We start from the raw sequence: 15,016 nt of genomic DNA on the forward strand, positions 1-15,016 counted from the left end.
GTAATGATGTTTATAACGTGGACCAAGTACAGTTGTGATATATTAAAGGTCTGTGTTAATGGAGGGCTACATGTAACTACAGTGTCTAAGTGACACACACACATAAAACACAGTTACTGCTCCATCACCTCTGTAATGCTCACATGTATTAAATACAGACGCTCCACGAGTCCACAGACAAGTTGGTCTGTTTCTAGACAAGCGTGCACTGACTGCGTCGTTTACTCACGTCTTTATAACATCATGTTCGGTCAGATTTTTGGTGCATCACTAATTAATAATGTAATTATTACCAATAAATTATTCAAAGGTCACTATTAACCTGAAAACCATAAACTACCTTTATCAGGTCTGTCTCTAGTTACATTAAATTCTAGGATAGATCTGCATAATGATAATAATCATCTTACTAGCACAAGCTAAAAATCTGTTAATAAATGATCTTTTTATGAATATAGAAAATGAGATGTTTCCTGTACTTGTTTTATAAATTAATTAATATAAATCAAATGTTTAATCGTATTTAATTTGCAGAATACCATACGATATACTGGGTTCAAAACATCAACACGATCATTTTTAAATGAAAAAAAGTTATATTTTTAGTTGATTATTATCATATTTTAGTGTTTTTCTATGTATATATTTGGTGTAGTAGAGGTGTGTGTAGATGTGATCTAATAAAGACTGTCAGTTATTTTCATGCGACGAGAGTAATTTTTTTAAAAAAAAGTTCTTGCTGATTAATGACAGTATTTAAGGTTATTTAATCAATAAAAACCATCAGAAAATCAGAGTGTTTTATTATTAATATCTTTGCTGTAGTGGATAGAGAGATATATAATACAGACTGTTGGTTGATTTCAGCCTGTTACAGTAACTGTTAAAGAAGTCATTTTTAAGTAATTCTATTTTTTATGATTATTTACAAATAAAAATGATTTAAAAACCATTAAACAGTATTTTCTTACCATCTCATCTGTAGTAGTTAGAGAGGGACTTAATACTGATGATCTGCTGTTTTCATGTAGTTGAATGATATCTGAATAAGTTAATGATAAAAAATAATGATTATGTCAACGACAATTCTTCAAAAAACAGAAAAATATGTTTTGTTAATATATTTGGTGTAGTAGATGGAGACCTACTACAGACCGTCAGTTGTTTAGAGCAGTAATTCTCAACTGGTGGGTCAGGGTTTCCTCCAGTGCTCTATAGACCTGGGGGCTTTTCTTGCACCCCCCTCCCCTCACTTGTGTATTTATTTTAAATGTGTTTTTTTCATGGTTCAATCATTTTTTTCATACTGTGGATGGAGCTAACAACAAACAAACACACGTGAAGCCCCTCCCCTCAGCTGCAGCTGAACACCAATAGGGAACTATAAATCACGGAATCGACCAATGAAAGCGGTTAAACGCAGAAATGGACAGAATCAACATAAAACGCCGTCACCGTGAGGCAAGGAACATTTTTTATGGGGAAATGTTCTGGGTAGCGCTGATAAGGTGTGTGTAATCACCTTATCAGCGACCGTGGCTCAGGTGGTAGTGGGTCGTCTTCTGATCGAGAGGTTGGGTGTTCGATCCCAGTACCTGACTATGTGTCGAAGTGTCCTTGGGCAAGACACTGAACCCTAAGTTGCTCCCAGTGGTCGACTAGTGCCTTGCATGGCAGTCCTGTCCCACTGGTGTGTGAATGTGAGAGTGATTGGGTGAATGAGCTGATGTGTAAAGCGCTTTGAGACTGTTTCAGTGGTGATAAAGCTCTATATAAAATCATTTACCATCATTATGGTATGAATGATGTCATCAGGATCATTTACATTAGGTTTTGATGAACTTAATTTAAATTAACTTAAACAATAAACCTGATCAGATTCAGCAAACCATTGATCCCTGAGGGGAAATATGATGACTAAGACATTAATGTTGTTCTCATACATTTTTATATGACATAAATAATTAAAAAGGAGCAGTCAGAATAATCAGTCATTACAACTTAAATCTACCTTTTAAATGTATCTTACTTCATTTATGACATACATTTTTAATTATGGTTTTTTATTTATTAGTATTTATTTTGTATTATAAAAAAAAAAAAACGAAATTTTAAAAATTAAAGTGGAAAACATGGAACTTGGGAAAAAAAACAAAACAGAATTTGTGAAAAAATAAAATGGATTTTATAGTGCCTTCATCATAACACTGAGTTAGCTGATGGCTAGTGCTGCTGGGGGGCCTGAGCAACCAGTTTTAGTCAAAAATGAGAAGGGAAAGTGCTCTTAACCGGGAGCTCCCACTAACAACAATGTGACCGACACATAGGACTGGGCTAAGCGCTAACGCTAACCACTTCATAAAAGGAAGAGACTATAGTAAAAACTACACATCTTACTATCATTAAACCACAGAGAGCCACAGATTTATTAATGGTCAGATTTATGGAAAGATAAAAGCAAACATGTCACACTTAGTGTGAAATAAATTTTGGCATAAAACTATCATCACTATTCATCTGTCCCAACTTCAAATGCAATGTTTTTAATTATATTTCACGTGTTTACAGACAAAGCTGGTCCCATTAGACAGCAGTGTTTGGAATAACGGCGTTTGTTTTTCAGTAACGGGGTAATCTAACTAATTACTTTTTACGCCGTTACAACACCGTTATGATTACTGAACATTCAATGCGGTGCGTTACATGCATTGATTGAATAAACTGTGATCTGAAAGCATCCCTGGCTTCTTACTCAGCTGTTGTGAGGAGGTGGGTTGAAAACAAGGTGAGTGATTATGATTGGCTAAGGCGGCGTCATGTTTCATGGTAGCCAATCAGAGCCAGTGTTTTTACACACGTACCAGCAAGAGGAGGCGGGTCAAAAACAAGGTGAGTGATTATGATTGGCTAAGGCGGCGTCATGTTCCATGGTAGCCAATAGGGCTGTCAACGAATATTCTAAATTCGAATATATATTCGAATAGAAGAAAAATATTGAAATTTGAACGTGAAAATTAATATTCGAATATTACTAAAAACATTATATATATATTATGGGAAAAACACGCCCACGGTAGGTTTTTATATAGTTCAATGGGTAGCAGGCACAGCTGTCTGCTGTGCTAGCGCTGTGCTAGCACTGCTTGAGGGGTCAGAGACAGGTGGCAGGAGTGACGTCAGGTCCCGACAGTGCATATGGAAGACGACAGAAAGTGCAGAGCCCAACTTGACCACAGCAGTGAAAGTGATTTTAACCCAAACACGTCTAAATCGCCACAGATCTGGAGAAGCGTTATTGTCAGGAAAAGGGTGCATTTATGCTGCTTAAGTTACCTGGATCCACGCTTTCAACGCCTCGTTCATTTGAAAGAGGAGCAGAGACGGCAGGTGCAGGTGGCTATTCTGGAGGAGATGAAACAAGTGAATGTGGCCAAAGGCACAGGAAGTGAGGCCGCTAGCGAACAACCCTGTGATCAGCAAACGCAACCCGCTGAGAAAACTGCGTTATCTGCTATGAGGTGTCTCTTCAGAGACATGTATTGCACAGACAGCCCAGACCAGGAGGACATCAGCCTGCTGCTTCAAAAAGAGATGTCGATATATAAACAAGAATCTCCAATTCCTCCGCAACAAAATCCTCTCATGTGGTGGACAACTCTGGACTCTGGGAGATACCCTCACGTCGCTCAGATGGCAAAGAAATATCTTTCTATCCCCGGATCATCAGTGCGCTCTGAACGCGTATTTTCCACCGCTGGGAATATAGTAAATAAAGAGATCAGCACAGGCCCCTTCAAATGTGGACCGTCTTGTGTTTTTGGTAAATAACCTGTAGGCCTGGAGGCCTGATCCTACGCCAGTGATAGCACAGTCAGTTTTGTTTCCTTTTTTTATACAAGCACCAAGAATGAAAGTAGCCTTTTTCAGTTTTAATAGCACTTCATTTTTTATGAACCTCAGGGTGTAAGTTATTTGTTATCATATTTTTTTTCACATTAAATGGAAATATTACTAAAGTGTAGGCTCCTGTACTTCAGTGAATATATATTCATTAATAAAGTGGGTAGAAAAGTTCCATGTTTACGGCAGCTCGCTCGGAGCGTTCAGTTCTATACTGTAAAAATGTTTCTGAAGCCTGCTACATTTGGTTATGCGTACAGAGCGTGACTGTGCGGGTAATAAGACGTTCAAGGTTGTCAAATGTTTTAACTTGAATAAAAAAAAAACAAGTACTTAATATGTATCTTTGTATTAATTTGTCCTGTTATTGACTTAATGCACGTTATTGACAACATGCGCAACCAGATATATATATTTTTTGTCAATTAAAAAAAAAAAAAAAGATATTTGAATAATTCAAATATTGGGGGTGGAGTTAAGAGGGAATATTCAAACGTCATCTTTGAGCAATTTTGACAGCCCTAGTAGCCAATCAGAGCCAGTGTTTTTACTCATGTGACCGCGCGCGCATTGTAAGCAGCTCAAATTTAATGAAGCACCTCACAACGACACACATCTAAAAAATCTAAATTATTTGATATATAGCAACTTTTTTTTTAACAGTAACGCAAATAGTTACTTTCATTGGTAATGAGTTACTTTTATTATAGAATAATTCAGTTACTAACGCAGTTACTTTTTGGAACAAGTAGTGAGTAATTATAACAAATTACTTTTTTAAAGTAACGTTCCCAACACTGTTAGACAGTAATGTAAATATTGTGATTATTACACCAGAATATACCATTAGTATACTCTCAATATATATATGATTAAATCATCAAGTCTGATCTAGTTTATTTATAGTAAATCAGTGGTATTTATCAACCATAACTTTATGTAAATCATCATCAGATATAAAATAAACTAGATTCAGCAGCAATAAAAACACTATTGTAGTTAGTTTTGCTTTTCATGTGCTTTTTATTTTTTTTCTAAAATAATTTTGTTATAAATGAAGAAATAAATAAATGATATACAATAACACTAATAGAGTGACCCATATAATCAAACATGTTTCATAAAATATCAGCTCTATGAGTCAGCAGATATTGTAGCTTTTTATAATGAATAAATGTTATTAATGAATCACATTCTGGTGATGATTTATTCAGTTTAATTTGTGTTTGTAAGGAACCTGTTTACACTTTAAGTTGAGAATTGTTTTTCACTTATGTATTGTTTTTATTTATCGTACTTTGACCAAAGCCAAATGTAAAAGATTGTGGCAACATAGAATAAATAATTGTACGATTTATCATCCGATTAGTCAGTTAATTGTTTCAATAATCAATGACTAGTCGACTATTAAAATAGTCATTAGTTGCAGCCCTAGACACTACACCATGGCACTAGCATTGAGATGGCAGAAAGCACAAGTAACCAATAAATAATGTAAATACAGTACACTGACTAAAATGAAATATATATGATAAAATAACTAATAGCTTTCATGTTTTTCATGATGTAGGCTGTCAATCACTGAGTTTCCTGGTTTTACTCCTTGGCCATGTTTACACGATTTTATTTATGTTCATTTATTTTACTTTGAAATGTGATCAGCAAAGTCTTGTTTTAAGATTCACTAGGATTTCACTTAAGTGAAAACAATTGATATTATTTATTTTAATTGTATTTTTTTTGTGTTCTTTAAAACCGTATTTCAAGATTGTGCCTTTTTGTAAGACTCTACGTTTAAATATCGTTAATAAATGGCTTATAATATCATATAAGTCATTATTTCAAAATTCCTCTCAACTTTTAACAATTTTTTTTTTTTTTTACCTTGTCTGCACATGCTTTCGAAGGTTAACACTACAAGAAGTGCAATCTTTTGACAGCAATGCATATTTTATTATTGCAATTAAATAAATTTATTTATTTCATTGCATAATTGTGACCGTCACCAGCCCTCCCTAGGGAAGGGTAAGAAATACTTTATTAAAGGGAGGATGTAAAAAAGAGAGGGCAGTGTTACACCAAGGTGAGGGGTTGGAGGGGGGTGGGGAAGTTAGCAGGGAAGAGGGATACAAGATAGGATATGGAATGGGTGAGGAATAGTTTTAAGTGATGCGATGTGAAATTGTGGTTGTGTATATTGTGTTTATTGTTGTGTTGTCAAGCCAGTTTGGTGACCAGTGTGTGGTTTAGGAATAATGGTGGTGGCTGTGAACAGAGGAAGAGGTGAGTGGAAATTCCATAAAACAGGTATTTGGGAACAACGTGTCTAAGGTTGAGCCCAGTATGAGTGTTATCCCACAGCCCAAGGCCAGTGCATCCATGACAAATGTATTTCCAAGTACCGCCACTGCAAAACCCAAGAGCCGCCCCCGGGCCCGAAGAAGCAGTCAGGCCAGCAGCAAGAGCAGGCAGCCTAAGGGCCCCCGGCGACCACCCCACGGCCAAGCAGTCCCCCGAACGCCCCCAAGATCCCAAGCCGAGAGGCAGCCATCGCCCCCCCATACACACCCGAGAAAGCCCCAAGGAGCCAAGGACCCAGCGCACCACGCCACCGATCCCACCCCCAACCCCCAGACCCCCCACCCCATCGACCCCCCCACCCCCCCACCCCACCCCCGCGCCTAACCCCCCGAGGGGAGGGCCCAGAGAACTCCCTGCCCGAGGCCCCAGCGGAGGAGCCGAAGCCCACACCCAGCAGACGACCAGAACCGCGCCGAACAGGCAGCCAGTGGGCACCCGCCGGCGAGCCCAGAGCCAGCAGGGGCCCGACCCCAGGCCAGAAGGACCCGGAATGGATGCAGCACCAGGAGCAGCCCGCCCAGGGAGGACGACCACACCCCAAGCCGCATAAGGCACCAGGGGGCCGCTGGGAGTCTCCCCGCCGGCCCCCAGGCACCCCAACCCAGCCCCCCACGGCGCCCCAGATCACCCTTCACTGATGCCGCCCGCGCCACGAGCTTCAGTTCTTTTTTTTTTTTTTAAAGCCAGGGCCCCCTCCAAGGGCCAAGCCAGACCGCCCCGCCGGGATGTGGCCCCCTATTCCGGCCCCCGACACCCTACCTCACGGGGCACTGCCCAAGCAGGGGCCGTACCAGTAGGTACGCAAGGGCGCGGCACGCGCCACCCGCCCCGAAAGACCCCCGCCAGGACCGGCCCGGCCAGCAGGCCAAGCACCCCGTGCCCAGGAGCACCCCCCGGGACCAGGACCCCCCAAGGGCAAGCCCCCGGGCCAAGCCCCCCGGGACGCATCCCCCACCCCCGCCCGGGACCCGGCCACGGCCCAGCAGGACCGCACAGCCCCGGACAGCCCACGGCCAGCAGCCCAGGGCCCGCCGCCCCCCGGACAGCGCCAGCCACGGAGCAGCGCCCCCCGCCGGCCCGCGAGCACCGGCGATCCCCACCGCGGGGACGGAGGCACCCCACGGCACACATCAAGTGCGGGACAGCAGCCCCCAGCCAAAGATGCCCCGGACCCACCCACCAGTCCGCAAACGGCAGGACAGACCCACCAGGCGGCCGACAGCAACCTCCACCACCGGAACAGCTAGCGCCGCCCCCCAGTAAACAGCATCACCCCGAGGCGCCAAGCAACCCCGCCCCAACCCCGGCGAGGACACCAGCACCCCCCCAGCACACCCACCCCCCAAACCGGCGAGGCAGGCCGCCCCGGGCCCGCACACCGCGGGGCCCGCCCCCAAGGCCACCAGGAGACAAAGCAAGCACCAAGCCACACCCAAGGGGGAGAGGCACCCCCGCGCCCCCCCCGGCCGCCACAGCCCGGAAAGACCCCCGCAAGGAGAGACCCCGGCAAAGCCCCCCCGAGACCCACCGCCACGCCCGACCGCACCATCTTGATGTGCTTTTGCTCTATGCAGTGGCCCAGCCACCAACAGAGGGGCCAGGCCCCCACCGGAGAGGCCCAAATATGTGTACCAACCCACCACCCTGTTATGGTGCCTCTCCATTCCCCAATGGAGAGGCACTTCCCGATCCCCTGTGTGAATGTGTGTGTTTGGTGAATGTATGGGGTGTAATTAAAAGAAGGGGGATGGAGGGGAGCGGTGCTCCCCCTCCAGCCTCTGTGGATTTATGTGTATGTGGTGTAATAGGCCGGAGGGTGTAAAAGATGATACACCCTCCGGGGGGTGACATGTTGAGATGCGATTAAAATTGGAGGGATTAGTAGGGCAACTAGAGGTGGGAGGGCCGCCCCCACGCCACTACATAGTAACACAGGTGGCGGCCCCCTCCACCCCCAGCCCCACCATCCAGCCCCCCAAGGGTTGGGTATTGGTGTGTGGTGCATTTTGTGAGTGAGCCAGACCAGCTGGGAGTGGGGTGAAGTGAACATGTAGGAGGCCTGTCCAGTGTGAGCCGGGCCCGTCCGCGTGGCGGGCCACGCGAGAGGGTAGATGGCGCAGACGGGCAAGTGGCACTTAACAATTTTTTTTTAAACACCAGTGGGCTTCACTACCCCCAGACTTAGCACGTTTTCTGGGGGAAACCCTGGGTCAGGACACAAAAGTGGGTCATGAACAGCTGGTCAAAATAAATAAATACTTAAGTTAATGCCTCATGATGGACTTGTCTTTTATTTTGAAATAAACTTTTCTTTTGATAGGCATGCTGTGAAATGCATGTTGCACAGGAAAATATATAGATTTATATTATTTAAAATATTATGTGTGTGTGTTGTCGACAGATATTTTTGAAAGACTAAATTTTGTTGGTTGAGTTCTAAAAAAAAGTGGGTCATGATTTAATGACCGTGGCAAAATGTGGGTCCCAGGGTGAGACCAGTTGAGAACCTGGTTTACAGGATAATAGATGAAATGACTATTAATTACAGTATTGGTTATTTACAAACTTTAAATAAAATACAAATGAATAAACATTTTTGTTAAGTTATTACTAATTATTGACATTAATACTGGATATTTATGAAAACATAAATCAGATAAAGTATCTTCTTAACTATATTTGCTGTAGTAAATAGAGAGCCCTAATAAAGACTGTCCACAGGGTTATTGGTGTTATTGTTGACGCTTCCTTTGGGGGTGTGACTTTGTAGACGGTCCCTGCCCACTCCTTAGCTCATTAACATAAAGTGTGTTTTTCTGTAGTTTGTTCTCTGTGTTCCACTGAGTACACACAGGTTGTTCCACCTTTACATCGTCACATATTGATAGAGAAATGTGAGTGTGAATGAAGTGGGTCACCAGTTAAACTAGTCTCCAGTGTGTGTGTAACAGCGGATGAATGTGGTGAGTGAGTGAGTGAATGAATGGAAACACACGGAGTGTTCTAACCTCTTCCTTCACAGAGCACACATCTGAAAACTCCTCCGTTTCTTCTTCTCCGCTTTTCTCCATCTTTGGAGCAAACATTCCGTCCCACACATGGTCGGGATGACGAAGCTCCTCCAGCACAGCTTTCCTCCTGCAGCCTTCATCATCATCATCATCACTGTCCGTCTTACTCATACTCAGCTTCACTTCCCTCAATAATATTTGTTCCTTTTCCTCTTCTTCTTCTAGTTTAACGGTAGTCATCATCCAGCTCTGTCCGTCCTCCATTTCACTGCTTTGTTCCTGACTCTAGCTGGTTGCCAGATACAACCAACGATTCCCCGCATGAAATATGTTGAATATCCACAGAAATGCCCCAAAAACCATCCGTTTATCATCCAAATAAAACATAAATATCACCTTTAACCAATGTTAAACTGTTTGATCACTAAGTTAGTTATTTTATAATCTTACAATCAACGGGAAAATACTCAACCTGGCAACCACTCAACTGTTGCGGTGACGTCACAACCAACTTTTTTTTTTATAAACTTTATTGACAAACCAGTCAGAATAAATGTGTTTAATGGTGATTTAAGAGTGAATAAAGTAGTTACAGCCTGAATGATTTGGTCTGTGGATGATTTAATGAATTTCAGAAGAAATTTGTTGAGTAAATTATAATTTTCTGAAACAATAGAAAAAGATCTAATGAATAAATATTGTACAAGCAGTGAGAGTAAAGTCACTGTACAGCACATTAAATCTACTGTTCATTTTACCCTATTTAGAAATATATATATTATTGAATTTAAACTTTTTTTAAAAAAAAGTATATATATATATATACATATATATACTTTTTTTAAAAAGGAAAACAAATTATTTTTTACAAGTTATCAACTCAGATTTTAGTAAAAATATAATATATTATTCTAATGATATAATATATGTGTTTGCTGAAGGCTAAAGAAAGTCATTTTAAATTGTTAAATAATATCTAAACACATAATGATTTCTTACATCAAATGTTTATTAAATGAGATCCTTTATTCGTCCCACAAGAGGAAATTTATTTTTCAGTTTCATCCCCGTCCAAGAAACATGAAAACACAATCACATATAACATGGAGGACAGGAGGTATATTTATATTTATAGTAAGACAGTTGAGCTTTGTTTTGTTTTTGTTTACATGTAAACACACAAATATGTTACACATTTCATTACAGAATTATATTCTGGGTCTGGATTCTGGTTTACAGATTAAGTTTGTTTTAAAATGTATGGAAAAAAGTAAAGTTTTAATTATCTTTTTACCTTATAAATTTAGATATTTAAAGCTGTTTTCACATTTTCTAAATTATATTCATAAACAATTTAACGTTTGTCTGCTCTAAACCTTTTATTAAAATCTTTCAAATTATTGGATTTTTCTATTTTGAGTTACATCATTAATTTTTTTTTTTTTATTATTTATTTTTTTTACCTTGTCTGCACATGCTGTTGAAGGTTAACACTACAAGAAGTGCAATCTTTTAACAGCAATGCATATTTTATTATTGCAATTAAATAAATGAATTTATTTCATTGCATAATTGTGACCATCACCAGCCCTCCCTAGGGAAGGGTAAATACTTTATTAAAGGGAGGATGTAAAAAAGAGAGGGCAGTGTTACACCAGGGTGAGGGGGGTGGGAGTTAACAGGGAGGAGGGATACAAGATAGGAAAACGAATGGGTGGGGAATAGTCAATAAGTTTCAAGTGATGCGATGTGAAATTGTGGTTGTGTATATTGTGCTTATTGTTGTGTTATCAAGCCAGTCTGGTGACCAGTGTGCGGCTTAGGAATAATGGTGGTGGCTGTGAGCAGAGGAGGAAGTGAGTGAAAATTCCATAAAACAGGTATTTGGGAACAACGTGTCTATGGTTGAGCCCAGTATGAGTGTTATCCCACAGCCCAAGGCCGGTGCGTCCATGACAAATGTGATTCCAAGAACCACTACTGCAAAACCCATGGGCCGCCCCCGGGCCCGAAGAAGCAGTCGGGCCAGCAGAAAGAGCGGGAAATGTAGGGGCCCCCGGCGACCACCCCACGGCCAAGCAGCCCCCCAAACGCCCCCAAGATCCCAAGCCGAGAGGCAGCCATTGCCCCCCCATACACACCAGAGAAGGCCCCAAGGAGCCAAGGACCCAGCGCACCATGCCACCGATCCCAACCCCCAACCCCCCCTGGGGGTTGGGGGTTGGGGGGCATGTGCATAAGTTTAGGCACCCTTGCATCTTATTGATTTTAATACTCTTAGCACTAATTATTGGAACTCAAAATTGTTTTGGTAACCTCAGTGATCCTTGATCTCCATACACAGGTGAATCCAATCATGAGTCAGGGTATTTAAGTAGGAAAATTCTAGGTGTTTCCTCTTTGCATCTTCTCTGATTAGTGGCAACATGGGAGCCTCAAAACACCTCTCAAATGACCTGAAAACAAAGATAATTCAACATCATGGTTTAGGGGAGGGATACAAAAAGCTATCCCAGCGATTTAAGCTTTCAGTTTCAACTGTGAGGAACATTGTGAGGAATTGGAAGACCACAGGCACAGTTCTAGTTAAGGCCCGAAGTGGAAGACCAAGAAAGATCTCCGAAAGGCAGCGGCGCAGGATGGTGAGAACAGTCACAGTCAACCCGCAGACCAGCTCCAAAGACCTACAACATCAGCTTGCTGCAGATGGTGTCACTGTGCATCGTTCCACTATTCAGCGCACTTTACACAAGGAGATGCTGTATGGAAGAGTAATGCGGAAAAAGCCTTTTCTCTGCACACGCCACAAACGGGGTCGCTTGAGGTATGCTAAAGCACATTTGGACAAGCCAGCTTCATTTTGGAACAAGGTGCTGTGGACTGATGAAACTAAAATAGAGTTATTTGGGCATAACCAGGGGCGTTATGCATGGCGGAAAAAGAACACAGCATTCCAAGAAAAGCACTTGCTACCTACAGTAAAGTTTGGTGGTGGTTCCATCATGCTGTGGGGCTGTGTGTCCAGTGCAGGCACTGGGAATCTTGTTAAAGTTGAGGGGCGCATGGATTCCTCTCAATATCAGCAGATTCTGGAGAACAATGTCCAGGAATCAGTGACAAAGTTGAAGTTGCGCCGGGGCTGGATCTTTCAACAAGACAATGATCCTAAACACTGCTCAAAATCTACTAAGGCATTCATGCAGAGGAACAAGTACAACATCCTGGAATGGCCGTCTCAGTCCCCAGACCTGAATATTATTGAAAATGTATGGTGTGCTTTAAAACGGGCGGTTGGCCTAAAACAAGCCTCTTGTTTTCATTGAAGTGGAGAGTTTGGCTAATATGTTAAACTGCAGATGTAAATGTGATTGGATGGAAGGTTGAAGCTCCGCCTTTGCCTGAAAAATGATCAAGAAAATCCCTTGAAAATCCTGTGATGGTTGTGATCAGTACACAAAGCTCAGTCTAAGAGAGAACAGTGAAGACTGTAATCATTCTTAGGCGACATTTACTCTCAATAATCTACCATTAATCTAGTTTATGAAAAGATCATTACTTAGAAAAAACATTTTTTATAAAAAAAACTCTGTTTTATTCTTGAGTGACGGTGACTCGATGGTTGTCCTGCATATTGACCAGAGTGGGAGGAGTTAAGACCAGACTGGTGGTAACCACCTCTCTCCCAGCAGCGTATCACTTCTCTCTTTAGAAAAAAACATTTGTTTGGCAGTTTTCAGCTCAAACTGGTCGACCGTGTTTGTGTATGTGTTGCTTTGCCACGTATAATTTGTGTGTATCACCAAAATGGGGCAGAGGGTGAGTTTACCTGCTGGTAAGTACACTCCAGGGTGGGCATTCAGGTGAACGTGGGACATGGTCAGACATGTATGTTAGCGTATACTCAACAATAAGGAAGCTGAAATGGTCATATTGAAACAGATGTTTCTAAATGCAGATGTGATCTCCCAGCTGTTCTACACAGTGTTGCAGTGAACAAAATGAATGTGTTAGTGGAGCAGCAGGTCTTACTGAGTTTTACAGTGATGAGCTTATTGTGTCAACTTTGAATTCTCACACTAATTCTTCTGCTTTTCTATTTAGTTTACATACCAGTGCTGTGTGCCAGAAGGTTCCTCAGCTTCTGAAGTTGGTAGGTCTACTCACTCATTCATTCATCAGCAGTTTATGGTCACTCACTCTTCATTTCTACCACCATAGTGTTGATACTAGAGGACCTTAGTGTTTAAAGTCTTTTAGTCAATTATCAGTTGTGTTAAAGCTCCTGTGAACAATAATTATTTATCAGATCAAAGACATGGTGTAGGCCTCCATAGATCTATAACTCAAACATCAAATGAACGACAAAATAATAAAAAAAAGTTGAAATTGCAGCTTGAAAGTTTGTCGAGTCGAGCCACTCAGAAATCCTGATATGAATGAAATTAACTTTAAAGCAACAGTTTCAACCTTTTACATTTAGAGTATATTAATCTGAGGTCTACAGTATGTCTTTATCTGATTAAAAAAATAAATAAATAAAAAGATCACATCTAGCAGCTATAAGTACAGTTTATTGTAGTTGTTTACAAGATGTAAAATCATCAAATAATTAAGTAGTTTTATTCCCCCAAATATTTATTTCTTTATTTTTAGGGACGATGTAATCAACATAATTACAATAAAGGTTTACAGCTGATGCGACGCATAAAGAGCTTCTAGCTAATGCTAATTCACAGCTCATGTCCCTGGTTGGGCCTTTTTACACATTAATACAACATTTGTATAAAACTTTATCAATCACACACATACACACACCATCACACGTACATTCACACAGACTCAGTGTTATTTGGTTTGTTTTCAGACTAAACCCTAGAAGTGAACATTTTAAACTCAGATATGGTTTTAAGTTCTGTGGTAATGAGTTCTACAGCTTTGGACCTGAGTACGATGTACCAGTCACTATATATTTATTGACTTTGTTTTTATCCACATGGACCAACCAGATTAGTTCAGAGGTCACAGATTAGATTTGTTCTGGTACCTTGAGTTTAGTTTGTGTTTTGTTCCAGTGGTTTTTAAGGAGAATGTTATGTTTCATATAACACCAGATATTCACCAGATGAACTGATGTTTTCCAACTTGTACTAAACTGTATATTGTCCCTCATCAGGATGGAAATGACCACCCCCCACCCATTGGCTTTGATGTGGACACACCCACCACTATCCCACCTTGTAAGGTTAGTCAGTGTGATGCTGAATTGTCTGTTGTGTTCAAAACGTCACTTGTCAAAGTACAAGAATATAGAAGACACTATATTTTTAGATTCAAGCCTTTTCTGTAATGAATGTCTCATTTCTCCTGCTAAATGTTGACCATGTGATCACACAGAGAAGCTGCTTTGACTCTGATGACGCTAAACGTCTACATTCAGCGCTTTTTGCAACAGTGAGTTTCTAACACTTTTCCCTATGTCGCTTCACAGCGTTTCTAACAATAAGTAGGAAATGACATCAGTGATTGGTGTGATAAGAACAAAGATGTCGGTGTCACACATTAACTTGATACACATGACGTTGTTGTTGCTGCTCAGATCATTGATCAATGACCTCATTTCTAACCGTAGCACATACACAAAACATGGCCTGAAAGAAGGTGCGTGACATTATCCTCCATAAATAAATGAATGTGTGGGAAACGCTGATGTGAAGTTTATCTAATAAGTTTATTTGTTTAGTTAA

Source organism: Gouania willdenowi, unplaced genomic scaffold, assembly GCF_900634775.1.
Source record: "Gouania willdenowi unplaced genomic scaffold, fGouWil2.1 scaffold_269_arrow_ctg1, whole genome shotgun sequence".
NCBI classification, from domain to species: Eukaryota; Metazoa; Chordata; class Actinopteri; order Blenniiformes; family Gobiesocidae; genus Gouania; species Gouania willdenowi.